The sequence below is a fragment of the Delphinus delphis genome, chromosome 12 (assembly GCF_949987515.2).
Source record: "Delphinus delphis chromosome 12, mDelDel1.2, whole genome shotgun sequence".
NCBI lineage: Eukaryota > Metazoa > Chordata > Mammalia > Artiodactyla > Delphinidae > Delphinus > Delphinus delphis.
In genome coordinates, this window is record NC_082694.2 from 26,919,605 (window position 1) to 26,931,975 (window position 12,371).

General features: G+C 45.6%; 1 protein-coding gene and 1 pseudogene across 1 annotated transcript in view; one reads left to right on the forward strand and one right to left on the reverse strand.

Annotated features, from left to right (window-relative positions):
* Window positions 1–6,294: 6,294 nt before the first annotated feature.
* Window positions 6,295–12,371, forward strand: part of SLC4A5 (solute carrier family 4 member 5) — a 115,052-nt gene continuing 108,975 nt past the window's right edge. The window contains exon 1 of the mRNA XM_060027754.1: window positions 6,295–6,302. The gene's annotated coding sequence lies outside the window, so the exon portion shown is untranslated. The remainder of the gene's footprint in view (window positions 6,303–12,371) is intronic.
* On the reverse strand, window positions 11,337–11,882 carry LOC132435644 (chromobox protein homolog 1 pseudogene; annotated as a pseudogene).

Sequence of the window (12,371 nt, forward strand, 5' to 3'; positions counted from 1 at the left end):
AAGATTCAAAATTCAATAGGAGCAAAAAGGCATAGAGCAGCCAGTCCTGCTTCCATGTCTCTTGTTAGTTGCCCAATTCCTATCCCCAAATGCAATGAGGTTCCATTTCTCCTACCTGCTCCCGTGGTCATAACTCAGACCATGCCATTACCCTGCGCTACTCCATGTCTGAAATATTAAGTTCGAACATTCCACTCTGACCCCCACCACTGTCCTCTCAACTCCACATAGCACCTGACCTTCAACCTCACCACAACTCCTCTCATCATGTAACACGTGCCCCTTCCTTTCCTGTCCGGGTGAGATTCGCAGCCCATCCAGAGCTTCATTGTCCCACAGCCTCCAGCCACCCCTGCCTGGAAATCCTTACTTTCTATTTCATAGCACCTCACTCAGAGTTGGTCAGCCCATTGGATCACTCATTTAAAAATCTTGAGAAGAGTAACCGTATAACTTACTACCCAGATTGCATCCCTTTTGAGAATGAAAGAGGGCACTGCTGATAATAGAGCCAAGACAACAGGGCACCTGGTGATTGTCCAAGGCAACCTGGGCTGCAAGTTCAACCCAGTATTAAGGGACAATCACATCTGATTTCAGAGCAGAGATAAATGTGCTGAGTCCAGCAAATGATTAGATTTCTGCCTCTGTCTGCTGCCCAGACTTCTCCTCTAAGTGTAATTTTTGAAATAGTGCATTTCCCCAACACTATTTTCTTAAAAAATGTATCCTTTGGAATACCAGTTTTGGTCCCTGCACTCAAGGTTGTAAGAAACATGAGTTTCTAAAACTCTTCATCTATATTTTGAACCCTCATTTTTAAAAGGTGCTGACACTTAATCCCTGTCTGTTCTGAGTGTCCCTTGTGGTTTCCATTTTGGGGTCGGAGTGGGGTGCACCGCAGGGTTCTCGACTCTTAGGGACCTACATAGGTCCCTACACTTGATGTCATTTGTTCTTGTTCCATATAGTCCTTGTTCATTGGTGCCTGCAGGTCATTGTGGAGCTCAGAGTCCCCCTCCATGTTTCCATGCAGCCTTGAATGAGGGGTAGGGGACAGCCTTGATCTGTCTCATGAACATCCTCTCCTACACTTCAGTCTGGGTTAGCCAGGAGTCTTTTCTCTTCCTCTAAGGGAAGAGGCTCATTTTGTCTCTGCTTTCTGCTTTCATACACGCTCCCTGAGGCAAAACATGGAATAGTCTGACTATTTGGGGGAATGAAAAGGAGGCAAAGAAAATATCAGGCTGGAGGAGGCATTGGCTCATCTGAGGAGTGGCTTTACAGGGTGTCTTAGGTTGGCCCAGGTGGCCAGAGCATTGTGCCCTAGCTCAGGAAGTACAGCCTGGGGGAGGGGAGGGGTGGCCTTTCTCTGGGTCCCTCTTGGGGTCTGAGAGATGAATTCCTAGGTACCCACAGTTCTTCTGTGGTCTCAGTGATTTCCAATCATGTTTGCCACATGATGCCTCCGCTGGCGGTTTTGTCAAGGGCCAAACTTAAGTAAGGGGGCTGCCATCCAGTAAAGCCTCATTCTTCCCTAGGAAATACATCATCTGCAGAGTCCCTAACACAGTTAGCTTTCACCAGTGTCCAACCGGGACCTCCAGAGGGCAACAGAGAGCAGGTGCAGAGGAGAGACAAGGACTCTAGTTGAGAGCCTGCAGGGGGATCTTGGCTCCTGGAGAAGTAACAATGACTGTTTCATTCCTGCAAGCTGCCAGGAATGCCACTCCCCACTCCTCAGAATACACAGGTCATGAGCTTCCTGGGAGTATAATAATTATAATAATATTCGTAGTTAATACTAATTATTTCCTGTGGCCCAGACATTGACCTAAGTTTTTTTTTTATTAATTTTATTTATTTATTTTTGCCTGCATTGGGTCTTCCTTGCTGCGTGCGGGCTTTCTCTTGTTGCGGTGAGTGGGGGCTACTCTTCGTTGCGGTGCATGGGCTTCCCATTGTGGTGGCTTCTCCTGTTGCCAAGCACGGGCTCTAGGAGCACGGGCTTCAGTAGTTGTGGCTCGCAGGCTCTAGCGTGCAGGCTCAGTAGTTGTGGTGCACGGGCTTAGTTGCTCCGCAGCATGTGGGATCTTCCTGGACCAGGGCTCGAACCCGTGTCCCGTGCATTGGCAGGCGGATTCTCAACCACTGTGCCACCTGGGAAGCCCTGACCTAAGATTTTATATACATTGATTCAATCAGTTCTCATAACAACCCTTGAGGCAGATATAATTCTTAATCTCATTTTTCAGCTGAGGAATATGAAGGAAAAAAATGATAGGTAAGTTGCCCAAGATCCCACAGTTAGTGGAGCCAGGATTTGAACCCAACCATTTATGAGCCTCTATTCTAGACATCAGGGATAAATCTGTGAACAAGACAAAATCCCTGCCATATTAAAGGAACAGACAATAAATGAATAAACAAACAAACACAAAATATGATTTGGGGTAGAAACGTCATATAGACAAGGAAGGCAGAATTAAGGACCAGAGAGGGGCATTTTAGATGGGCTGGTCAGGGAGAGCCCTCTTGGGTAGATGGCATTTGGTCAGAGAGCTGAATACACAAGGGAGTAAGTCATGCTGAAGTTTAGGGAAACAGTAAGTGCAAAGGTTCCGAGTAGGAATGAGCTTGGGGTGTTAGAGGAACAGCAGGACATGCAGTGTGGCTGGTGGAGAGTGAGCTAAGGTCTCTGATGTTGCTGGCCACAGCCACAGCAGTGATCAGGGGGTAGATGGAGATGTGCAAGGCCAGGACCCAGCCACTGCCTAACCTGAGCCTGGCATTTTGGGTATCTCAGCTTCCCTTTAAGATACCATCTTTGTTTTTGCCCTCCTGTGCAGACTTGACACCATCACAGTATGTTCCCTCCTTGACCCTGGATACAGTTCAAAAGCAGCTAAAGTTGTCAAGAATCTGGGGCAGCCAGTCTTGTACCACCTGCCAAAGCTTGGCACAAACAATCTGAGAGCCAAATAATATACATACGGGAGTGAGTCTTGCCCAGCTCATGGAGAATTTCTTATGGATAAAAGTTCTAGATAGGCCTGCTGGGGCCTTGAAATGTGTCCTTATTCTCACCAACACAAGGACCTGAACCTTGCAGACCTCTCCAGGGTAGGAGGCTTGTTCTCTCTTCATACTATGCCCTCCATGCCAGGACCCTGTGTCAAACCTGCTTAAACCCTGCCGTATGTTAAACTCAAGTGGAGTTCAGATGGTATCTGGCCAGGAGATGGAAGGGCATCTGTCCCTGTGAGTAGCCACCTCTCTCCACCAGGTCTCTAAAGGAAATGGAAGCACAGAGGTCAGAAACTGCAAATTACTAAGAATCTTTACCCCTCCTTCTTCATTGTAGAGCCCAGATCAAGATGGGCCCATGTGGAATGCTCTTTTGGCCTGGATTAGAGACAGCCTAGAGCCTAGACCAGAGGGGGCTGAGCTGTCTGATCCAGGACTTCTCGACCTCAGCACCATCGCCAGTTGGGGCCAGCTAATTCTTTGTTGTGGGGGGTGTCTCATGTAGGATGTTAGCAGCATCCCTGGCCTCTACCCACTAGAGGCCAGAAGTACTCTCCTCTCAGTGTGACAACCAAAAATGTTTCCAGATATTGCCAGATGTCCCCTGGGTGGGGGATACCTCTGACTGAGAACCACTGGGTCCAACTTTCCCCTTTCCTCTAAGTGTGGATCTCCACTGTTAGCACTCTGGTGATAAGGAAGGACCGATAGCCTCCAATTTATCCCAGAGCTTAAAGCCAGCTGGGTGAACCAGTCGCCTTGGAAGTAACATGGAGAGAGGCCAGCGGGAAGGGGGAGGAGAGAAAGGGGATGGCCAGATCTTAACAGTTTTTGGCTCACAAAACTCAATCATGGGGAAGGGCAGGGATAGTGTTGGCCACAGGCATCATGGGGCTAGGTCTCCCTCCCCCTCCCCATCCTGTCTGTCTGTCTCTTCCTCTCACACACACCCTCCCCCCGACACACACCCCTCTGCCACTCTGTGTATTGGCTTTGTTCTCTCCCCTGAAGACAGGCTTTCTTCAGAGATGAAAGGGAGTTCAGTGCTGGAGGAGAAGGTTGATGGGTGGGCTGATCTAGAACAAGAGATTGGCAGGGCAGGAGCCAGAGGTTATGGGTATCACTGAGGGAGGAGTGAAGGGATTCATCATGGGGTCCAGACCAGAACAGGGAGTAAATGAAGCCACGAGGGGCTGGTGGAGAGGAGAGGAGAGGAAGATGTTTGAAGATTTGAGGTCTTCTTTGTATTGAGAAGCAGGAAGGAGGAGAGTCAGAGATTAAGAAGTTGTTTGCTAAGAGTTTGGTTTTTTCCCAGGGAAATAGACTCATAGAATCACAGGATGTTAGAGCTTGAAGGAAACTTAGAGACAATTTAGTCCAATCAACTCCATGCTGACTCTCTCATTAATTCACCAACATTGGAATTTGAGAGTGATCCTTGTTCCCAGTCTTTCTCTCTATGCTTGGAATCAAATGAGAAATAAGATACAGGGGTCAAACCGCTAGAGATTAAAATAACTTCATAACAGATAAAGCTGATTGGAGAATTTGGTTTAGAAAGTACAACCACAATCAGGCTTCCTAACTCTTTCCCCAAGAACCAAACTTATCTTTCCAGCACTGAAAGACTCCATACTTGCGTGACAAGAACCTGCCCTGGGAAGTTTACTGAGAAGAGAGGAGGAGAGGAGGGCAGCTTGGGCCTTCTCTGGTGCAGGCAGTTCTCAGAAGGATCTGAGTCATGGCACGTGCCCATTTTATTCTCCCAAATTCATCAAGCACATGAGCCACTCCTCATCCACTAAGCAGGAGTAAGTAGGAGAGGTGAGTGGAGAGTACTTTTCTCAAAGCTTCAGAAAGGACAGAAGCTCCTACTTTGTAGGGAAGAGTAAAGTGCTTGGAGGGAGAAAGATGAGTTCCCCTAAACAAGCCACCATTTATTAAGTGCCAATTCTGCTGCAGGATGCTGAAGCCCAAAGAGGTGAAGTATTTTCTCAAGGTCACACAGCTTTGGGGACAGAATAAGGTTCTCCAGATTCCTAATGCCAAGGCTTCGCCATTTCACACTTCTAATCACAGAAAGTCAGATTCATCCAGGGTCATCAGCATAATAGTAAAAATAATCTCCTACTCCGTCATTTAGGAGGTCTTCTCACCCATTCCTCCATCACCACCGCTGCCCCCACCACCTCCATCTACATCTTTTCCACCTCCATCTATACGTCCACCACCTCCATTTATGTCCAGCTACCATATTGCCGCTTCTACCATTCCACCTACCACTTCCACCTCTACCATTTCCTCCGTTCTTATTACCACCTTCCCCATTTTTTTAGCAGGCAGCCAGCACAAACCATTTGGGTGGAGTGGCAGATGTGAACTAGAAGGTTACCCATACAGCTCTGGTCTCCAGAAATCTTCAAGATCTTTGAGATCAAAGATCTCCCCAGCTCATGACATCCCCTGATCCCAAAAAGATCATCTTGGAGTATTTTATGAAGATTGTGATAGAGATACATAAACATAAGTACACATGTCTATACAAAAACTCATTGACCGCAAGTACAAATTGCTGTAATTTCTAAGCCATGCCCTAATCTGATAGCTGCAGATTTTTAGGTACCTGAAGTGTGACAAGATCCATTTAACTGGCATCTCAGCAGTCCTCAAAGCTCTAATGACCTAACAGTTGAAGATACTCAAGTGAGCTGTAATATTGGTGCCAGCCAGTCCTGGTCACGCCAGTATGCATTCAGACCCAGGCCTCTGCAGGCTCCTAGAAGTGCTGCTAACTGACTATAAAATGGGTGGCCCTGGGGCAGGACTGGATCATCTCTAAGGTCCCTTAGACCTCTACCTCTAAGAGCCCTCTAAGACAGAATTCAAAAGGATCTGGGATAGAAACCATGCGGGAGATAAACCAGCATTTCAAAATCCAGGCTGAAACAACACTGCCATGTAAAATCACCAAGTTAAAATCTGAGAAGAAACTTAAAGATGTCTGCCTATGATCCTGGGCAGCTCTGTTCAGACCCTGCACCACCCTTGTCTGTCAGCCAACCAGGCATCAGTCCCTCCTGCTGCAGGAGTATCCCTTCCCCCATTCTGGTCACATGGCTGGCCGCCACTGAGCCCACAAGTCAATCTCCAATGCCCCAAATACTGTTCAGCCTGGAAATCACAGAGTGTCCTTCTCGCCACCCAAGAGCAACAGAACGAGTGGCTCTGGCCTCCCTGAGATTTGGATTGTGGTTTCCAACGCTTAGAGCTTGAAGGTAAGTTTGCAGCTTGGAGCTTCAGAGATAGTAGACAAAGCTATGCAGATAAGGGAAAATGTGCTTTACAGTATGAGCACAGAGTATTTAAGAGTGAGCTTTACACACACTGAGAAGGAGAAGAGCATGAAAGCTTAGTAAATCCTCCAAATGAGCATTGAATATTTGCCTTTCCTTAAAAAAAGTATAGTGTGTCATCTTGGTGCCTTGAGTTCATTGGTTTGGAACTCACACCAAATGAACAGAAATGACAAGAGACTCATTCTCTCTGACACCCTGGTGAGTTCTTTTTTGTCCTCATCTGATGGAACTGAGACTCTTTCTTCCAGGTAAATAAGTTTCTATTGTCTTTGCCAAAGTTACAAGACTGACTGAAGTATTTATGAAGTACGCAAAACCCCTGAGACTTGCCTCTTCCCCAGAAAACTATGGGAAAGTAGATTATATCTGTTAATGTAACATCTCAGAATTGAAACCGACTAATGGCTAGCCTCCTTTTATTAGACATTTCTGTTGTTAGGTGTTGGATATGGTACCTCCTTTCGTTACTGAAAGTTTGCTTAGGGATATTTTGTTTCCTTGATTTTCTTTCCTCTCCTGGGGCATGCATGTTAGGGGTCTGCTAAGCCCAGAGGCAATGGATAAACTATCGGTTGTGAAGGTGGCCTTTCTCTGGCTTCTAGCTAAGTTTTTTTCAAGCCCAGTATGACCCCATGTCATTCTTGTCAATTCAGTTCACAAAATAAACTCAGAGGAGCCCTTGGGGAGGTCCTTCTCTCAAATACTTTGGGCTATCAGAGGAGTTCACTGGATACCATGTTGGGCTAGTCCTGTGTTCTTAGATAGTATAATAAGGTCAAATGGCTTAAAAGATGGGGTGGGAGGAAAAGCTCCCAAAAGGCTGACTTTTGATGAATGTGGCACAACTTTTTTTCTGGTTTTTTTTCCAGAGATATGAATATCTAACCTGAAGGATTTTTTTTTACCATATTTTGCCCTTCTTCCCTAATAAACTATTTTGTTCTCTTTGTTTGCAGTGTCTAGTGCAAATATCTGGAACAAAGTGAATTTGTTGGACTGAATTGATGTGCCCTCGTGGAAGGGAGGTTGGGGTGGGGGTGGGGTGGGGGGAGTGTTTAAACGGCAGGTGATTCAATTACCAGTGTTTTGATGGTCAAAACACACTGTCTGCCCATAAGACCGGCTGTATCACCACCTCCTTGCTGCAGTGGACATGAAGGCTACTTGTGCAGGGGCCCTGAGTGTTCACTGGTGTGGCACTCTGGTCCTTAGCCTTACAGGCTTAAGACGTTGATTTTTGTCAGTAGGGTTTGGATTCGCAGGGTTCCCAGATGTGATTTCACACTGGTGGCAGGGGCAGTAAAGTGGAATGGGGCCCTTAAGTGACTTGGGACAGAAGAGAATTTGGTCTGATCCCTCACTGTAAAGCCATGCTCATCCCCAAGACAATCTATGATCTAAAGATGGATGGGAGGATAATAGTGAGCTAGTTGGGCAGTGGAGGGGCTGGTATGGGTAAAACTGCTGTTACAAGTTCCTTCATTTGCTACATGCTGGGACTGCTGTGTTCTAACACAATTCCTTTGGCAACATATTGAGGTGGGTAGCTGTACTGGTTAATACTCTTTGGATGCAAGTAACTCAAATCAGCTGAAGCTAGGTGAAGAGAAAATGGGGTTTAGTATAAGGCCATTGGGAGGGCTTATGGTTGGCACCTAAGGCAGGGTCTGGAATCCAGAAGTGGAAGACTTCTTCCAGACCTCCTCTATCTCTTGTTTCTTTGCCCTTCTTCCTCCGTCCCTCCCTCTCTCCCTCCGTGTCTTCCTTCCTTCCTTGGGTCCCAGAATCAGAGAATCCAATATGACTCTTAGCTCTACCATGCCTGGCTCTGTGACTCAGGAAAAATTACTTAATTTTCTGAATCTCCATTTCCTCATCTATAACGTGGAGATCAAAATTATGCACCTCACTGAATTTTAGTCAGGATTAAATGAGATTATGAAAACAAATATTTGACAGCCAATTAATATATATTATATGAAATTGTGGAGATAGAGCTTCTGTTTCAAAGTTTAGGTCATGATTGGGAATTTTTATGATGGGCCATGTAGCTGCCAATCAGAGCAGTAATTAATCTAAACACTTTCCATATGGTCAACACTCTGTTTGAGTTGTTTTAAATGGATGGCTTCCTTTGAAGATGAATCTGGGCAGTCTGGGTTCTTTTACTTCTGCATACTCCTGGAAGGGAGCTTCTCTCAAATTGTGAGGATGCAGGACCCAGCACAGAGGAGGTGAGGAGGGAATGGTCTCAGCTAGTGCAGAACTGGAAGTTATGCATCTACCTGAATACGAGCTACCTTATAGCTCCATAGTTCTGTAGCCCTGGAGAGTTTTCATCTCCATTTACATCTGTATTGTCATTTTGTATTCATTTTTGCTTGGTTTCCAATCTGAAAAATCCATAGAACTTCAAATATGAAAAAGCACATTTTTAAAACATGTTGGAAAACTCTTACTTCATTTGTATTATTCAGGAACTATTGACTCCAAGTGCCAGAAACCCAACTCAAACATGAGAAAAAGTAAAGTGAATTTATCAGCTCAACACAACTGAGAAGGCCAGTCAGAATTAACTGACTCAGGGAGTTACAGTGTTATCAGAACTGTTTCTCTACTTTCTTTGGATGCATCCTTCCACAGGGCAGGCGAGATAGTAGCCCCCCAAGCTTATAAGTTTCACAATGCCAGAACCAGAGCAAGAGCCAGAACAAGGCAGTGTTTTTGGATGGTCCAAGTGGAAATGTCCTGGGAAGAATTCTGATTGGTCCAGCTTTGGCCATGGGGTCATCTCTGAATCAATCTCTGACTGGGGACTAGGGAGTGTTTTATTGGCCAGCCTAGGTCACATGGCCTTTCCCTTTTGTGGTTGGAGGTGGTCTTTGTGAGAAAGAGGATTTGTTACTCAGCTTCTCTTTACTCCTCATGCTATGCCTGAGGGGGTGATTTTCAAACAGTCACCAACCTATTGGAGCTAGCAGTGTGTTCTCACTAAGCTTACCAGTTCACAATGCCCAGTTTGAATGAAAAGATGTGATATTGTTACGTATGTAAACCTCATGTGAAGCAAACTCCAGGTATGGTGATTCAATTTGATAGAAAATATAAATTAGGAGCTATTTCCTTAAAACCATGGTTCTCAAAGTGTGGTCCCTGGATCAGCAGCAGCAGCATCAACTGAAAGCTTGCTGGAAATGCAGATTCTCAGGCTCCACCCCGGATCTGCTGACTTAGAAACATGGGTAGGGCTGAGCAATCCAGGTTTTAAGCAGCCCCACAGATGACTGATGCCCACTTAAGTTTGAGAACCACCGTCTTAAAGTTTCTTTTTTTGTAGTTCTCCTGAATATCATGATTCAGTTTGAACAAACAGATTTAACCATGGATTTTCAGGGAATACAATTATCACATAAAGTGAGGGCACATATTACATTATTTGTTTTAAAATGTTTAAAGTAAAAATAATATATAATCATAATTTAAAAATCAAGTAACACATGTAAGAGCTTATAATAAAAAGCAAACAGAACTCCATCTCAGCTTTCTGCACACCTCACAGTTCTAATTCCCAAAGACAGTCACTTGGAATTTTCTTTTTTGGATTATAAATCTATAGTTTTATTAAGACAAAAACTTACAGTGTTGGTATGAAGCTTAACATTTAAACAAAATTTTCACAGAAACCTAACACATGCCTAAAAATGTTTTACAATGGAGTTCTAGATGCAGGTCTAGCTGATGTCAGAACTGATGGATCTCATGATTCAAGACAGAGTTTTGGGTTTTAGTTAATTCTTAGGATTAAAAAAACTTGTTTTGTTTTAACGTGAGCCACTGCCCCAGTATGAAAATTTAATCTTCTCCTGAGACCAGGGCTTCTGAAATTATTCAGCTCTTGAAGTGATTCAGTGAACTTGTGCTGTCAGTGACTGAACCCTGCCACCAATGGTTTCAAAGTTCAAGAAACAGAAGCTCCAAGAGTTTTCCACCCTAAGAGTACCAGCCCTTGCCTTTCCCTACTCTCCCATCTCCTATACCACCCTCTGCCCTTCCCCAAATACTTCAGCCAGTGGCTTGGGTGGAGAAGCTGACATTTATAACTTCATAATTGGAAAAGAAAGGGTCTTCTTGTCAATTTCAAGAATTATCACCTCTAAGACAGAATGACCTGCCTGCGTATACACTCCAAAAAGACTTTTCCTCCTCAACCCGTTTCCATCCCACAGACGACAGCTTTGGTAACTTCTTAACTGGCTTAGTCCTTTGTTGGGAACAGCATTAAGCTCAGGCAGGGAACACGTTGGCTTCTAAGTTTCAGGCATTTACAGCTTTTAAACAGTCTCTCATAGTCCTCATTTAGGTTGCCAATGACATGTTCTGAAAGGATGAAATATTCTGGACACAGAACCAGATCATCATTAGTTGTTCTTTCCTTTGTTTCACCACTTCCCCCATCAGGCCCCAAATTTTAACAAAAATGATCCTGACCCATCTCCCTTCTTTCCCACCCCATCCCTCCTGCCCCAAATAATACACCAGTAATAGCCAAAAACGACATACATGCTACGCTGTAAAAATGCAGAGTTAACACTATTGGGAAGAAGGCTGTGGGTTGTGGAGATGCTCTTTGAAGATCTATAGTATCTTCTGCTCTCCCACATCCCATTCTGCAAGTTTTGTCCTTCATAGAAAGCCCTTTGCTTTTCTCAGCAAAGTTCAGAGTGGGTTGCCTTGAAACACTGACCCTCCTTCCCCTCCACTGGAATGGGTGTGCAAACTATACAGCATGGAACGGCTTTAAAGCACTTGGGCTGCTGTAGGGCATGGAAACTATACTGGCTCTTCAAAGGACATCTTCCCAAGCCACCTCTATGGTGTCAAGACAAGTAGAACTCTTTCTTTCCCCACTTGAAACCCACAGTCAGATGTGACAGGGGCTGGTACTCAGGAGAGTTAATTCTTGTCATCATCCTCCAAGGCGTAGGAATGCCACGTCAGCCTTTCCTCATAGAAGGATATGACGACCTGTGGGCATGTTGACATTGGCTTCCTTGGCAGGAACCAGGTCATCCTCATCAGAGTTCTTCCACTTCATCAGGAACATGAGTTCTCCACTGGAGTCTATAGCTCCAATAATCCACTCGGGTTCCAAACCCCGAGCAAAGCCTTGTGGCTTTTCTGACTCTTCTTTCTTCTTCTTGGTTTGCTCTCCTCCCCCTTATCTTCTGAATCAAAATCAGCTTTGCGCTTGCCTCCCTCTGATTTATCTGTTTCATGTGCTGTTTTCTGTGACTGTAGGAACTCGACAATGAGGTCGGGGCAATCCAGGTTTTCTTCTGGCTCCCATGTGTTGTCCTCATCTGAGAACCTCTTTCACTTTAGGGGGTACTCCACTTTGCCCTTTACTACTCGACGGTGGAGAACTTTTTCCACCACATATTCTTCTTCCTCTTCTTCTAGCACCTCCTCCACTTTCTTCTTGTTTTGTCTTTTCCCCATGGTGCCCGCCAGCTTTCTGGTATAAAGGGTGACGCTGCTCAGAGCAGTGCCCGTGAACCCGAGAGGAATCAGTGCCGCGCTACTCGTGCGTCTTGTCCGGCCGACCAGGCGAGTGGGAACCAGAAAAGCAACAATCCTGTTGACCACGGTCAAGTCCCTCACTGAGCGGCGTTCTGCAGGCGCCAGCCAACCGCCCTTCTCTCAGCCAAACAAAAGAGCCTGGCACTCTGCGCTGCTGCCACCAGCATCTGGAATTATTTTTTAAAATTGAGGTAGAGGACTTCCTTGGTGGTGCAGTGGTTAAGAATCTGCCTGCCAATGCAGGGGACATGGGTTCGAGTCCTGGTTTGGGAAGATCCCACATGCCGCGGAGCAACTAAGCCTGAGCGGCACAATTACTGAGCCTGTGCTCTGGAGCCGGCGAGCCACAACTACTGAGCCCGCGTGTCACAATTTCTAAAGCCTGCATGCCTAGAGCCCATGCTCCAC